Source organism: Musca autumnalis, unplaced genomic scaffold (genome assembly GCF_047663935.1).
Source record: "Musca autumnalis isolate F117 unplaced genomic scaffold, ASM4766393v1 scaffold_1, whole genome shotgun sequence".
In the NCBI taxonomy this organism is placed as follows: Eukaryota; Metazoa; Arthropoda; class Insecta; order Diptera; family Muscidae; genus Musca; species Musca autumnalis.
The window spans coordinates 106,433,438-106,445,993 of NW_027411644.1; the positions used below are offsets into that span (position 1 = coordinate 106,433,438).

Sequence of the window (12,556 nt, forward strand, 5' to 3'; positions counted from 1 at the left end):
AAAACAGTGTTATAAGTCCTGGATCGATGGAATGCTTAACGGCAGGATAATCAATTCAAATATCGGTGAGACCTCCATTCGGAAGTCTGTCACCAGGGGCACACCACAAGGTGGCGTACTATCTCCACTGCTGTGGCTCCTGGTGATTAACAAAATACTTAAAGAATTTGACCAACTACGTATAAAAGCAGTAGCTTATGCTGATGACGTGGTCATAATGATCAGCGGGAAGTTCCCACAAACGCTATCGGAACTCATGCAAGGAGCTCTAGTCAATTTATCAAGATGGGCACACAACAATGGACTTGGGGTGAACCCATCTAAGACAGAGCTGGTTCTATTTACGAACAAGAGAAAAGTCAAATCATTCACCCTACCAACGCTGGATGGAGTGGCCCTAAAGCTCTCTCTAGAGGCCAAGTACCTTGGCATTATCCTGGACCATCAACTAACGTGGAAAAGGAATGTCGAAGAACGTGCCAAGAGAGGCCTTATAGCCCATTATTCATGCAAGAACTCTATTGGTAAGAGTTGGGGATTGAAACCACAGGTCATCCACTGGATTTTTACGTCCATAGTCCGCCCTATTCTGACTTATGGTTCATTGGTATGGTGGAATGTATTAAGTAAGACATCCCTTCTCCACAAGATTAATACCGTTCAAAGAGCGGCATTTCTCTTAATTACCGGTGCCATGAAAAGCCCTCCACAGGCTGTCCTCAATGTATTACTGGATCTTCATCCGATGAATCTCGTGGTGCAAGAGTTGGCAGCGAAGAGTGCTCTCCGACTCAAGGAGATAAGCTCATGGCGCAACTTCGACTATGGCCACGCTGTTATTTTACGACGATCTGGACTATCAGTGGGATCGGAGGTAATCAGTGACTATATATCACCACAATTACACTTCGACGAAATTGAAGTTCGGATACCTGACAGAGAAGCCTGGACCTACAACTCCCCACCTCTACCCGGTATAGAGGTTTATACCGATGGCTTCAAGATGGAAAGGGGAACAGGAGCGGGCGTCTACAGTGATACCCTCAACTTACGGATCTCGTACAAGCTAAGCGAAAATTGTAGCGTCTTCCAAGCCGAAATCTTTGTGGTCACGAAAAAGCAGAGTTGATAAAAAAGTAAAGGAACAAAGCTATTATACATCGTGCGTAAAATTGATGGGCTTATAGTACATTTACATATACAAAATCCACTCGATTTCAACTGTCAATTCATTTGTGTATACGTCAAATGAGAACGTATAAGCAATGGCATTGACAGTTGAAATCGAGTGTGTAATATTCGCATGAAATAAACAGTAAATTTTTTACATTTTCTTTTACTTTCATGTCAAAATTTCAGCGAAATTACAGTTAAGGTGAGAACACAATGGATTTTTGTTGCTTATTTTTTCGGCCTCGCTTCAAAGCGCAAAAGTGAAATTGTACTGTTTTCAATAGGAAAGGCCACAACGAAGCGAGGCTTCAGGCCACAAAGTTCAAAATTGTTGAACTTTAGAATTCTTCGCCTGGCTTCATTTTTGACATTTCGTTCCGACATTCAATTTGATATAAACACGTGTTCAATCTGAAAAATGGAATTTGAATGTAATTTTTATTCTCGGTACTAATTATTTACGAACAATTCATATTAAAAAATTGGATTTTATTTGATATATTGAAATAATTATGTTTATAGCGCCCATGTGTGATACGCTTCGATGTGTGATACCAAGAAATAAGCAGCATAGTGAAGAAAAGGCTAAGCAGGAAAATTAAGCTAAGAGCTGACAGTGTTCTCACCTTTAGTGTGGACCGGGACTTAATGGAGGAAGTGAGAAAACTCACGGAGAATTTACGTTCAGAAGTGTTTTTCCCCATGGTTTAATAAGAAAGGTTAGCTAAAGCTTTCTGTCAATTTAAATTTTTTTCTTTCGACTGTTCCTAAAACGTCAAAACAGTATACACAAACTGTGTATGTGTGTGTGCTGTTTGAATAATATGCCAAACAATTTTAAAAAGAATCGAATTCAATGATTTTTAAATTTATTTTAGGGGTCGATTATGCATTGCCACTAAACTTGAGTTGCGTTGTCAATTGTCAGCACAACTGAGATGAAATGTTGTATTATTGATGTCAACCCAACTGGGTTGTCGATAAACGTGTTATCGATCAGTTTTTTTTTTTTTTAACTTGTGAACTCTATATTAATGCAAGGGCACAATTCGCCAAAAAACCTATTTTAAAATGATAAGTTCAGTGGAATTATTTTTTGATGATGAAGAAAATGTACAGGACATGACATCTATTAGAAGAAATTTGAGGGACAAGTCGAATCCATTGGAATTGCCATCTGCACTGTAAGTTGAAGCCATGGTGGAATAATAAGGTGTTACATCGATAACAATAATCGGGCCATTTACCAGACCAAACGTCAAAATTTGCGAACAAATGTTGACGTTTGGTGTGGTAAATGGCCCGATTATTGTTATCGATGTAACACCTTCTTAATCCGCCATGGTTGAAGCTCATGTTGGAATGATCTGTATAATCAGTAAATTATTTTAGGTTTAAGGCGTATTTTCGATTGAAAAGGATCCCAGCAAAATGTTTGCCTCCAAAGATGCAGTTAAATGATATGTACAAGTGATCTGGATGTGCATCAAATTATGCATTTTCACTGATGATTTTTACAAGAGCGTGACTACTGAAAGATGCACTCCAAAGCACTGCATTTTAACTAACCCTTTGGCACTGCATTTTAACTGACCCTTTGGCATTGCATTTTAACTAACCCTTTTGCACTGCATTTTAACTGACCCTCTGGCACTGCATTTTAACTGACCCTTTGGCATTGCATTTTAACTAACCCTTTGGGGTAGAATAGGAGGCAGTCCAAAGCACGTGTTTGGTACAGGCATTCTGCGGAAATTGTGCAAGCCATTACAAAATATGCCAGAACAAATAAAATGCATTTATTATTTGTGCAAAACAAAAATATTAACAACTTTATTACATTAACACAAATTATGAAAATTCTCCATTGAATTTGTTACATACCGCCTGGTATCTGCTCTGGTGGTGGCCAGCATAGCTCGTGGAACTCTTCCCAGGGTCGGTTCCAACCCTACCACCAAGCACACGGGGATGTACAATTAATGGGGGGATGAGAAACAAACACAAATACAACACAAACACTACACACACATGTGACAAGGGAACTTGATGATGTTGTTCCCCCACTCTGCCCACCCAACCTTGACCCTTGGCTCCATCCATCATTATTTTAAGGGCCCCATTTACCACACACACTCACCTTATATCAACCTACCTCCCTATTTCCCTCCCTGTAGAACAAAACTAGCACATCATTTCTATATAATCAATCAAACATAAAAACATAATTAATTAACAAGTGTCATCACTTAATCCTAAGAATTAACAATGTCTGGAATAACATAGATATGGAATACTAACACCGATTTTTTTATTATGCTGTGAGTCACTACTCAGATTATCTCCTTTGTACGTATAAAGCTAAATCAAGAATTAAGGCAAATAGCCGTTTTTATTAGACCAAATTAAACATCCCTAAAAGAGCTCTCTTAAGTACGTGTGCTGAACTTTCACTACCAGTCCAAATAAAATACGTTTTTCTTTATAACTTCAAACTTTTCATACGCATAAGGGTAACCCTACACTCACATCTATCTTTGAGAAACGCGGCGTTAATTATCCTTACACAATTCAAACTTATAGATAACACAAAACTACAAACAACACAAATAAATTATAGGTTAATAGTAATAATAGATTATAAATTAATAATAGATTTAAAGTTAATCATTTTTAATTTCTTTTGTTTCTTTCCTTTTTTTGACGTTATAATTTTCATAATTTTTTTTTTTTTTTGTTTTAATATTTAATTTTTCTTTTAAAATTTTAAAATTCTTTTATAGATGCATGACTTTTGATGCGCGCCAGCGCGTTTTTTTGGTGATTCTCTCACAACTTTGATTCTTTAATGGTGTTCTTTTTATCTTTGGGGGATTTTTTTTTTTTTTTTTGTCTCGATACGTGATGATATTTTTTACAGTCAATTACCTGTCGACCTTTTTCTTAATAGTGTGTTTTCTTATCTTTCCAGATATTGTTTGGTGTGGGTGCGAGTTGCAGAAAATTCAAAAGGCCACAGTCTGTTACTGAAGAAGATGACAAATATGTTGGCAGCTGGATGTTTCCGGGATTCTAAGGCATACCAATTGCCATTCCAATTTTAATTGCAAAAATTTGGCTCTCCCCAATAAAAAATGTTGACCTCCTCCAGTTTGAACTTCGAGGAGGCCTAGTATTTTACTGCTTGTTTGACTGGCGATATCTTAAATAGAAAGAAACGAACAACAGATACATGTCATGCACTGCACACTATTTTTATGCTTAGCTCATAGCATTACCTGTATTTTCTATCGCGACACACATGAAAACAACCAGAAAAATATTCGATCAATAAAATTTTTTTTTGAAAGAAATTCAAATTTTGCACCGTTTTAATTTATTATTTTCAAACCGATATGTAGGTAGGTTGTACTTCTTATGACAGAACACCACTAAAAAGAAGCGTTTTTTCCTCTGCAGAAGCTTTTATACCCGGTAATGTGACGCCGTTTTTCCCTCTTTTCGCTGATTTTTCCTCATTTTCCTGCAATTCATTTGTTTTTCTTTGAATCCTGTTCTACTAAACCCTATACCCACACAGAGTTGTATTTTGCCGCCCGTCCATAATTGAGTCGGAACAACACTAAATACAACCCTGAACTTGGCATTATCTTTTTACCTCCAGACAAGCTACTAGCCGTTTCCGGGTTCATTTTGAAATCTGTGGCTGCTAGAGTGTAGACGTGCAAAAAAAAAGTGTTGAGGATTTCGTTTATATTTTTCCTAACGAGAAGAAAAAAATTAATTTGATAAGCCACGCAACAAAACTTCACCATTCTATAGTCTCGCGACAAGAATGGTGATGTGCGTGCTCTTTTGTTTGCCTATTAGCCTGATCTAACAAAAAGTACAGGGAATTCTACCACAAAAGTTGAATGGAAAAATTTTTCCATAAAAATGGACGCTCACGAAACATATTCATTAACCTATATTGCATTGTAAATATAATATCACAGAGTTATTGAGCCTGTTCTGTTGTCAAAGTTTTTTTAGAATTATAGAATCGGAGACAATACTCTCTGTATAATTGTTTTAAGTCGAAATAGATTAATAAAGGTGGACTTGGACGACACATATCTATTAATCTATATTGCACTATTATTATATTATCACAGAGTTATTGCACAGTTTCTACATTCTAATATCTTTGGCGTGATAATTCCCTAGAGGTCTCCCTTGAAGTGTTTCCAATTCATACATATTATTGCCTATCGGCTTTACAATTCGACACTTCAGGAATTTTTTACAAAATTTGCCGTTAACGTTATTCTTAAAATCTGAAAGCGTGTGGTTCCTTCGGTAGACCTCTTGCCCAGGTAGAAATTTTACTATTCTTGCTCGCTCGTTGTACCTTTTCGCGCTGTTATCATATGCATTGTGCATATTTGCTTTAATTCTTTCCCTCATTAGCTCTAGTTTATCGGTTTTATTCAGTTGTTCTATCTGATGGTCTGTTAGTGAACGAAGTTTCTTGGCCAGTTTATAATCTGTCCCACTGGTGAACATGTTGTAGCCGAAAAGGGCAAAGAAAGGATTTACTCCTGTCGCGGCATGGACGGATGTTCTCAGTGCTTGTTCTATCTCTTGCAGATACAGATCCCAATCGCGGTGATCCTTTTCTACATACGTCCTAATAGCCGCCAGTATCGACTGGTTAACACGCTCGGAGGCGTTCGATTGAGGGGAATAATACGCCGTTGTGAGATGATTAATTTTATAGTTTTTTATCATTTGCTCAAATGTTTTCGATAGAAATTGTTTCCCATTATCGCTATGGATAATTTCAGGTACTCCAAATGTATGGAATACTTGATTTTCCAAAAAGTTTACAACATTCTGTGCCGTAGCTTCCCTCATGGCATGTAAGAATGTGAATTTTGTAAAATGATCCATAACTATGAATATATAGGCATTGCCTTTCTTGGATCGTGGGTATTTACCCAGGAAATCAATGTAAAGCTTTTGAAATGGCCTCTCTGTTACCACTTCATTGCCTATAGGGGGTTGCATACGATGATTCGTGGGTTTTGTCTCCTTACACATTTGGCAATTTCTTATATATTGTCTGACTTGTGATGTCATTTTTGGCCAATAATAATAAGTTCTCAATCGACTTAGAGTTTTTGTAATACCATCGTGCACGGATCCATTATAAATGTGGGCTTTTTCTATAAGGGCATATTGTATGTCCTGAGGTATCCACAACTTCCACTCAAATTCTGTGATATCTCCATCGAAATTCTTGAGTCGTTTGTATATTTTGTCATTCTCTACCTTCACATCGGGCAACTGTTCTTGGTTTTGTTCGATTGTCTGTCGGAGTTCCACGTATTCCTCGCTCTCGAAAGCCGTTGTCTCAAAACCCAGAAGATCATCGTCGCTTAATTCCTCTGTGACTATATTTGCATCCACTGGCATACGTGATAACGTATCTGCCACAATGTTTTCAGAGCCTTTGCGGTGTTCAATGCGGAAATCGTAAGCCTGCAGCTGTAGCGACCATCTAGCTAAACGTCCACTCAAATCCTTAAGCGACATCAGCCACTTAAGGCTCGCATGATCTGTTATTATCGTGAAACTCATCAATTCAACATATGGCCTGAATCTTTTGACCGCTAAAACGGCAGCGAGGCATTCCTTTTCCGTCACTGAATAATTTTTTTGGCAGGCATTTAGTTTCTGTGAGTAGAATGCGATGGGATTTTCATCACCATCGTCATTCTTTTGGAAAAGGACCGCCCCTATGCCGTATTCACACGCATCGCATTGAATAAAGAATTCTTTTTTGAAGTCAGGGTGTTTAAGTACAGGCGCTGATGTTAATGCCTGTTTTAACTGCTTGTAGGATTCGATAGCTGCTGGGTTGATAACAAATTTTTGACCTTTTTTTAGGGTGTCGGTCAAAGCCGACGATATAGACGCAAAGTCCTTAATAAAGCGTCGGTACCACCCCGCGGTTCCGAGAAAGCTCCTTACTTCCCTAGGAGATTTTGGCAGAGGAATCTTTTGAATGGCGCTTACCTTTTCAGGATCAGTTTTTAAGCAGCCACTACCGATTATAAACCCAAGGTACTTGAGTTCCTTAAAGCAAAATAGAGACTTTTTGAGTCCTATTGTTAAGTTTGCTTTTCGCAAACAATCCGCAACTTCTTTTAACAAACGTAGGTGATTCTCAAAGTCATCCGAAATAATTAAAAGATCGTCTAAATAGATAAAGACGTTAGATTTTAATTTTCCGGGTATGACTTTATCCATTAATCTACAGAGCCTTTGCGCGGCGTTGCATAACCCGAATGGCATAACCCTAAATTGATATAGGGGTCTGCCAGGCACGGTAAAGGCGGTGTAGGGTTTTGCTTCCTCTTCCAGCTGGATTTGCCAGAATGCGTATTTAAGATCAACGCTACTAATGAAGTGCGTCTGGTCTATCCTGCTCAATATACCATCGATGTTTTGTAATGGGTAAGCGTCTTTGACCGTTAAGGCATTTAATTTACGCGCATCGAGGCAAAATCTGTTCTTCCCTGGTTTCCGGACAACTGTCGTCCTGTTACTCCAGGGTGAGTCGCTCTCTTCTATTACGTTTAAGGCAAGCATATTATCAATCTCTCTATATACTATCTCCTGCACAGCAGGGGACAAAGGATAATGCTTGTCTTTTACCGGATTCGCATTCTCAACTAATTTAATGGCATGTCTCTCTAAACTAGTGCAACCTAAACCTTGTTGTTCAAATGTAGGGAATTTTTGTATAACTTCATCTAATCTTTTCTTTTGATCCTCTGTCAGCTGATGCATTTTTGAATCATCACTGGACGAGTTACCATGTATTTTCTTTTGGAGTTCTATATTAATCTCTTCGGCCGTGAAGATTTCTGGAGCTATGTTGAATAGTCTCCAAAAATCTGCACCTAAGTAGAGGTTTTGTTCCAAATCGGGACATAAGTATAAAGTTATCGGTTTAATTTGCTCTTTATATTCTACATTGACTTCGATTTTTCCTAATATCCGATGTTTCTGCCCTGAAGCCGTATTTACATTAGAGATATAAGGACTGATTTCTACATCTAACTCCTCAACTACCTCTCTACACTGCTTCCCGAGAAGGCTGACCGTTGCCCCGGAATCTAACAGGCCTCTTATTTCTTTATTTTCTATTCTAATCGTTACATATGGTCTTGGATCCGTTCTTAATTGGCATCTTGAAATTGCTTCGCATATACTTTTCCTACACCTTTTATTTTCTTGTTGTCGTTGTCTTAATTTGAGTATTCTTTGTCTCCTTTTAATTATTTTATTGGGGATATTTTTCTCCTGATTCTTTTCCCCTTTATAGTCTTCATTAAAAATTTTGGATCTTACTAAATCATAATTCTGTTGTCTATCAGTAAGTGGTAGATAATGGCGAATGGAAGCATAATTGATATTTCCGTCATCCTCAATTACTGATTTTTTTGCGGGTTCGCTACCTGGGGAGTTTCGGAGGAACGGTGGTTCCCCGCGGCAACCACGTTCTTCCGGTAGTTTCCCGATCTACAATTTACACATTTGGGCGTAATGGTATTAGGGTTTCCACACTTAAAACAGAACACATTCCTCTGCGTAGCTGGACAATCTCTAAACCCATGCCCTGGATTTTGACAATTCCAACATGTGATTGGGTTGTTAATCGCTGCCACCTCTCCCAGTCCTTCACATTCTTCCGACGTGGTGAGGTTACCCATATCTTCATCATCCATTAGTTGGATGGAGTTAACACGCATTGGTCTGTTAATCATTGGTGGTTGTGGTGTTGATTCTTTGCGAAAGAATGTCCTTTCAACTTCGAGGCATTCAATGCGCAATTGTTCCAGTGAGGAAACATTCAACGAATAAACGATACTGGATAAATTCTTACGCAAATTTTTCTTCACTAGGGATATCATTTCTATTTCGGAAACAGGCCTTTCTAATCTCGATCTCATTAGGCTCACCTCTTGGAAAAAGGAATCAATGGATTCACCGGGCATCTGTTTCCTCTCCAATAAGTCGCGCATTTCTTCGAAACAGTTCCTTCTTGTTTTGAATCTTTCTAATAACGAGTGCTTTAAGTACTCCCAGGTTGGGATGCTATTGTATTTTTGTTGTAGCCAGAACCATTCATGGGCTGGTCCAGACAATAGAATGTGGAATTCTTTTAGTATATCTTCCCACAGTAACCCATAATGTTTCTGGAAATATTCCAACCTATATATAAAGTCCTCTACAGCCAAACTATTCGGCTTTCCCGAAAAATTTATCCCAAAACGCTCTACCCTTATTCCTTGATTTCCCCCGATGCCACTAATCGAAGGTAGGATATTATTTCTTCGGGCACTGTTAGGATTTTCTGCATTAAGATTTATACTGTTAGGATTTATTAACGGTGGTTGTCTTTGAGGTGGATTTTCTGCTGGCGGTAACTGAGCCGGCTGTGGCACATTGGGAACATTGTTTGATAGTTTGGACACTGTTTCGTTTAATTTGTTTATCATAGCATAAACCTTTTCCATTTCTCGACTAACACATTGTCCTACCACTGAATGTATATTCAACCTGGCATCGTCTAGACTTTCTTTCACCATATCTCGGACAATTTGATCTACCTCATCCGGTCGATTTGTTTGGTTTGGAACCTGGTTCTGAGCATCCATAGCTGCTCTGGCAGCCATGCTGGTGCTTGGATTAGGCATGTTAATTGTACTGGACAAATCCCTGATTGTGGAATCCATATTCATACCTGCTTCTTCCATTCTATATTCCCCACGCGTTTTCTTAATATTTGGTCTGGGGGTATGTACCGAGATCCTACTAATATCAAAGGCTAACGACCTATTTCTCTTGCTGCGTCTCTTTCCCGTCGTATAATAGCTCATTGGGTGTGGTTGGTAGCAATACAACACCAGAAGGTCATAAAGGATTGGATTTAAGCTATCCTTTAGATAACCAAAAAAATTGTAAACGTTTAGTTTTACAAATTTAGTTCAGATGAACACCAGTAGGATTTGTGGATTGAGAATAAGAATCAGAATTATAAAAAAAATATGATAGTAAGGCAAAAAGAGTACAGAAATATTCAATAAAACAATACGAACATAAAGATTCTACTAATATTTCGTCAACAAAAACTTTTCGGTATTTAATCTTATTACTGAGAGGTTATAGGGAGTGTTTTCAGTTGTATTGTAAGGTAAAGTGTGTGGATATTTTAATTGTCGGACATTCGTCCAATCATAGTTTAACTAAAAAAATAAAAATGGCCTAAAGGTTGTCACTGTGTGTTGATTAATGGACTTAACATTTACGAGAACAAACCTACAGAGGGTCAACATCACGGCAATTTTCCTAATATTTTAACAGAAAAAAGATCTCGTGTTCGAGTACTTTGGTACAACGCATTTTGCGAAGCCTCCATCGCAAAAGTCATTACACTTTTCCCCTATGTTATCCCTTCTAACTATTGACTGGAAACACACTAACAAAAAAAATTTAAACGTAAACAAAAAACAGGTCATAAAACAATACAATCATTGTTACAATAGACGAAACAAGAGATATTGCCCTGACACAGAAATATGGAACGCATATCCTAATCTTCTAATCCCTAAGACTACATATTGCACTTTTAACATTATTTCTATGTGAAATAATGGTTGCAACATTTGCAAGTCGCATTAGAAGATGCGATAAACGTTTATTATATATTGTTTTTCTATGGGTTATTGCTACGTGCTTAGGTTTTATTGCACTGATTACAAACATTTTAATTTTTCTGACATTACGACCATTTCGTTTGGGATTTTCAGCGTTCTATACGCTTTTGGAAGTTGGCTGTTGTTATTTTGCCTACGAATTATTGTCTATAATGCCTTATCTTTTCTTTGGGCGCCATATTGTTACATACCGCCTGGTATCTGCTCTGGTGGTGGCCAGCATAGCTCGTGGAACTCTTCCCAGGGTCGGTTCCAACCCTACCACCAAGCACACGGGGATGTACAATTAATGGGGGGATGAGAAACAAACACAAATACAACACAAACACTACACACACATGTGACAAGGGAACTTGATGATGTTGTTCCCCCACTCTGCCCACCCAACCTTGACCCTTGGCTCCATCCATCATTATTTTAAGGGCCCCATTTACCACACACACTCACCTTATATCAACCTACCTCCCTATTTCCCTCCCTGTAGAACAAAACTAGCACATCATTTCTATATAATCAATCAAACATAAAAACATAATTTATTAACAAGTGTCATCACTTAATCCTAAGAATTAACAATGTCTGGAATAACATAGATATGGAATACTAACACCGATTTTTTTATTATGCTGTGAGTCACTACTCAGATTATCTCCTTTGTACGTATAAAGCTAAATCAAGAATTAAGGCAAATAGCCGTTTTTATTAGACCAAATTAAACATCCCTAAAAGAGCTCTCTTAAGTACGTGTGCTGAACTTTCACTACCAGTCCAAATAAAATACGTTTTTCTTTATAACTTCAAACTTTTCATACGCATAAGGGTAACCCTACACTCACATCTATCTTTGAGAAACGCGGCGTTAATTATCCTTACACAATTCAAACTTATAGATAACACAAAACTACAAACAACACAAATAAATTATAGGTTAATAATAATAATAGATTATAAATTAATAATAGATTTAAAGTTAATCATTTTTAATTTCTTTTGTTTCTTTCCTTTTTTTGACGTTATAATTTTCATAATTTTTTTTTTTTTTTTTTTGTTTTAATATTTAATTTTTCTTTTAAAATTTTAAAATTCTTTTATAGATGCATGACTTTTGATGCGCGCCAGCGCGTTTTTTGGTGATTCTCTCACAACTTTGATTCTTTAATGGTGTTCTTTTTATCTTTGGGGGATTTTTTTTTTTTTTTTTTTGTCTCGATACGTGATGATATTTTTTACAGTCAATTACCTGTCGACCTTTTTCTTAATAGTGTGTTTTCTTATCTTTCCAGATATTGTTTGGTGTGGGTGCGAGTTGCAGAAAATTCAAAAGGCCACAGTCTGTTACTGAAGAAGATGACAAATATGTTGGCAGCTGGATGTTTCCGGGATTCTAAGGCATACCAATTGCCATTCCAATTTTAATTGCAAAAATTTGGCTCTCCCCAATAAAAAATGTTGACCTCCTCCAGTTTGAACTTCGAGGAGGCCTAGTATTTTACTGCTTGTTTGACTGGCGATATCTTAAATAGAAAGAAACGAACAACAGATACATGTCATGCACTGCACACTATTTTTATGCTTAGCTCATAGCATTACCTGTATTTTCTATCGCGACACAC

The 12,556-nt window shown here is 37.5% G+C and overlaps 1 long non-coding RNA gene across 1 annotated transcript; it reads right to left on the reverse strand.

Moving 5' to 3' along the window:
- Positions 1-4,141: 4,141 nt before the first annotated feature.
- Positions 4,142-5,098, reverse strand: LOC141390733 (uncharacterized). Its single transcript, XR_012409465.1, has 2 exons — positions 4,452-5,098; positions 4,142-4,375 (listed from the first exon to the last, which is right to left on the reverse strand). It is a non-coding gene; the product is annotated as an uncharacterized lncRNA (long non-coding RNA).
- Positions 5,099-12,556: the final 7,458 nt, after the last annotated feature.